Here is a 5,229-nt window from a genome sequence, read left to right as displayed (position 1 = left end):
AAATCACGTGAAAATAAGGAAACAATATTTTTCAATAAAATCACATGAAAATAAGGAAACAATATTTTCAAAAAATTCACCCTAATTTGGGACACAAAATCTAACAATCTCTACCTTGACTCAAATCCAGTTCGACGAACAAAGCTTCAAAATTTCTCCACTTGAAAAATATGTCCAACTGCATCGAAATAACCAAACTCCTCAAACAATAACCAAAACTCTCCACCTCACGAAAAAACATCATCCTCTACCCGATATTCACAAGCAACACCCGAACCCTAATCCCAGGTTCCTAAAATTCCAACAAGGAATTAACATTGACCAAACAGGGTTGAAGCACACCCTGTAGCAGAATCCACACAAAATGCCTGATCAGAAGCCCCTTACTAGAACTGTCACATTCAAATACACCGAAAGCATTCCCGACTCCAACACCGTACTTACACTCAATGTCAATGGATCCAACCCTACTAATTGAACAAAGTGTATCTGCTGAAATTGATGGCAAAGTGAAATCACCGACACATCCCCAAATAGTGTTCTGAACAGACTTAGAGCTCGTCACATGAGATACTGTATCGAATTGAATGTCCACCACTGTGCTAAACCTGTCCAAATGTCTCTTAACTGGTTTTGTGCGCCCTTATAAGATGTACAATTAAGACATTTTCCATCCTTCCAGTACAACTCGGACACCTTTTCAGACCTTCAAGACTCCACCTCTATCAGAGAACTCATACCCATTTGCATCCAAGATTCTCAACGAGATGAGATTCTTCTTCAAGTCTGGAACATGTCGAACATGACCAAGTATTCTGACTGTCCCATCCTACAACCTCAATCTGACTCGATCAATTCCAGCAACCCGACAACGTTGATTGTTTTTCATGACAACTCCACCTTACTTAATTGCCTCATATGCCGCAAACAAGTCCCGATTGGGACATATATGGAACGTATATGCTGAATCTATAATCCACTCCTCGTTATGATTAGACTTCATGTCAAATACAGTCAACTCCACATCTCCGCTATCTGAAAAGTCCTCGACAATATTGGTCTCGTCTGAATTACATGATTGCTTCCCATGATTTGTAGCTAGATTATCTTTAACCTGCAACGTATCGCAATCTTTCTTGACATGTCATTTCGTCCTACAGTAGAAGCAATACAAATTGTTGAAGTTCACTTTCGATCTACCTTTCCATTGATCACCATGAGATACCAAAACTTCATCATCCTTAGATGCAGCTCTAACCAGATGTTTCATCTTCTCCTTTGAGAATAAAACATCGTAAACATCATTGATGGTGAGTGTGTTACGACCGTACAAAATCGTGTCCCAAAATAACGAGTGAAAAGCGAGCAGTGAACACAACATGATCAAGGTCAAATCCTCATCATCATACTTGACCTCCAATGTTTCCAAATTTGCGACGATTTCATTTAACACAGCTAAGTGGTCTTCCGGTGATCCTCCTTCCGCCATGCAATGGGAATACAACATTTGCTATAAATGCAGTTTGCTCGTAAGACTTTTAGTCATGCACAACTTCTGCAATTTTAACGACAAAGCAGCCACTGTTTTCTTCTTCAATACGTCCTGCAGAATGTTATTGGAAAGATGAAGATAAATCTGCGATAGAGCCTTCCTGTCTTTTCGCTATTTCTCCTCTATTGTCCAATTTGCTGGCATTTTATCAAAACTCAATAAAGCATCGTCTAAATCCATTTGCACCAACATAGCTCTCATCTTTACTCGCCAGAGCGAAATGTCGTATTGCGATTTAGCAGCAGAATATCATAATTCTATGTAGCCATCTCTAAAAAATTTCAATCAAATCATGAAGAATATGTAGCCTAACTCTGATACCACTTGTTGGGAACAAGCAAGTTACTGAAATTGCTTTGATACCACTTGTTGGACCCAAAAGTGATAATTGACATTAAAGAACAATATGAAATATGTATGATCACAATGAAAAAAATACGATTAAAGTAAAGAAATAGAAGAGAGATTAACAGAGGAATCGATGTTTTATTAAAGACAATATATAGAGAGAATAAAAGAATTCAGCAATAAAGTTTCTTCTAAACTGAATAAAGAGCTTCATATTTATAGGGATAGGGACATACCGAATCCTAAAAATATCATAAAAATGAAAATAATATAAAAAAATAACGTGGAATAAAGGAACTAATATTTTTACAATAAAATCACATGAAAATAAAAAAACAATATTTTACAATAAAATCACATGAAATAAAGAAACAATATTTTTCAAAAAATCTAACTTAGTTTGGGGCACAAAACCCAACACAATCAAAACAGAGAAGAAGGCATTGGGCAATTGAATCTGAAAAATATAAAATATTTTTCTATGAAGGTTTCATGCATGAAAGATGCTATACAAACAGGCTAAAAAAATAGGTTTAAAAACAGGATACACACGTGTCAATAATGATTGGGCAGTTTAAAAAATAAAAACAATAAACACCCAATTATCTACTACCAAATCAGTCAATTTTTTGTCTTTGAGTCTAAACAAACATCATTTCTGTTCATAAATTTATTCATTTTCATCCATTATTCATAGACATAGTCCGAATGAAAGAATCGTAAATTTCATCCGTGGTAAGTACAGTTTTGTCAAAATCTAAATTGGGTCACTACCAGTTTCAACCAATGTTATAAAAATCGGACCGGACTGGCCGGTTCAACCTGAAAAACCATGAACTGGCCTTTAATCCGGTCCGATTCTCAATCATTAATCGAAAAATAAAAACCCGGCTAATAAACCGCCAATCCAGCCAGTTTAATCGTGAACCAGAAAACCGGCCACCATTTTTCTTGGGTTATTTAATTTTATTTATTTATTTTTTACAAAAACTTTTAACTATCTTAATGGGCCACTCATTGCAATTGAAGGCCCAAGTAACTTTTTTCATACAAGTGATTCTCCTATACCTCATTTTTAAAGGAGAATATTTTTTCAATGTTTTAGTAGTTTTTCAATGTTCACCAACTCCTTTTGAAAGGAGATTTTTTTCTAATTTTTTGACAGTCTTCCAATGTGAGATACTAGCCAATTGTTAATTAAGTATTTACTAGTTGGCTTTATCATTTTTATTAACAAATCATAAACCCCAATAAGATTATAATTTTCAATTTGAACAAAAAAAATTATTTTGAACATATTAATTGTTAGTTTTCGAGGTTATAAAATAAATTACAATAATAAATCTAATTAACAAACATGGATTATATTTACTTTGAATGAGAAAACTAAAATTTAAAAATCTATTATAGTTATGATATTTTATTGTTTATTTGTGTATTTATTTATTTAATTTGTTATCCGGTTCGATATCGGTTCAACCCCTTTAACCTCAACCCTCTCCTTTTTGGGGTCGATGTCCGGATCGATTTTTAAAACATTGGTTTCAACTCACACAAATGTCACTTTCCATCACTTATCACCTTACTATTCATAACAATGTTTCACGTATCCCCTTTACAATAAATGAGGGAATCCCACTTGACTATTCACTAAAGAATTTCCTGTCACATAATATGTGATGACAAAACGGGCACTATTCATTCCTTTAATCCCCTTTATGAATTGTTTAAAAATAAAATTATTTTTAATTTTTTTTTATTACTTTTTCTTCACGGGGCGGGTTCGGGGTGGGGCATCTTCGCCACGCCCCGCGACGGGGCGGGTTTTTTTGCCCCATTCAGGGCGGGGCGACACCGGGGCAGGGTGGAGCGAGACAAATTGCCATCACTAGGTGGTGGTGTGAGGTGCCGTGGTGTTTGGATGGTGTTGGTGGTGGAGTGGGGGTTGGTGAAAAGCATTTGTGTGACCAATAAAATGGTAATTTGTGATTAATAAATAATATATGACCCAAAAATGTGTCATTGCAACTAAATTTATAAGGTCTCGTTTGATTGCACGAAATTTTTCATGGAACTTGGAATTCAAATTCCAACTTCTACTTTTGGCATGTTTGATTGACAAAAATTTTCAGAGAATTGATTTTCCATGAATTTCTAGGTACAACACTTTAAAGCGTGATTTTCCACCTTTTATTTTTCTAAGGGTAGGTTGTATTTGGTTTTCCACATTTTTTTTATTGTTGGCAATGAGAACAAATTCTAGTAACAATTGTAAAAGATGATATCCCTAAAATTGACAATTTTCATGTAAAACAAAGCCAAACGAACACCAAAATATAGATGATTTTTTTTCCTTTTTTTTTTGGTTGATAATGGAAACAAATTCTAGGAACAATGGTAGAAGTGAATATCCCTTAAATTGAAAATTTCCATGTAAAACAAGCCAGACGAACACCAAAAAACACTTTTACTTCAACATTTTTCTCATGGAAAATTATACTAACCAAACACAATAATTTATAATTCCCAAAAAAATAATTTTTAGGTAATTCAGTTTCTTGAAATTCATTTTCTTTCCATCCAAATTCTATCTTCGCAATCAAACAGACCCTAATTGTAATTTACAATTTATGTTTTTGTAACTATGAATTTATGCCATTTGTGATTGTGAAATCGTGTGTTATTATGTACTTTGACATGTGATTGTGACCTTGACACGTTATCAGATGTTCCATTTTTTAAACTTTTTCACTAGTCCATCGTTTTTTAAACTATATTTTGAAACATTTGTAATTTTGTATTTCATAATTTCAAATGGGCCTATCCGAATACATTGAACAAGATCGGCCCGCCTATAAAATGGGCTTAGTGACTTCAGTCTGGCCTGACCTGATTAGTAGTCTAAGAAAGATAATAAATTAATTGATTAGCTAACCATTTTATTTTTGAAGTAGTGACGAAAATGAATAAAATATTTTTTGGCCAGATGATATAACGTTATACGTTAGCCGTGTCGTCAAAGCAGTAAAAAAGTATATTTTGCCGTCTAAAAGCTTGAGATCGAACCATCCCAGCCAGTCAAAGCTTGTCATGAGTATTTTTCCGAAGTAATCACAAGGGAATGTGTAGAAAAATCAAATGTGAGCAGTTTGACCTCCATTCTCTTTCACTTTCTTTATTTTCTCTTATTTCTAACCACACAATCTTCTATAAAATAATATTATACGTAAATCGAAAAATTTTCATTCTTTTTCAACCACATATTTTAAGAAAAAAACACTATTTCCAGCATTAAACTTTGAAAAAAAATGGGGGCCAAACGGGTCCAC

The sequence above is a fragment of the Olea europaea genome, unplaced genomic scaffold, assembly GCF_002742605.1.
Source record: "Olea europaea var. sylvestris unplaced genomic scaffold, O_europaea_v1 scaffold3321, whole genome shotgun sequence".
NCBI classification, from domain to species: domain Eukaryota; kingdom Viridiplantae; phylum Streptophyta; class Magnoliopsida; order Lamiales; family Oleaceae; genus Olea; species Olea europaea.
This window is presented reverse-complemented; position numbering follows the sequence as displayed.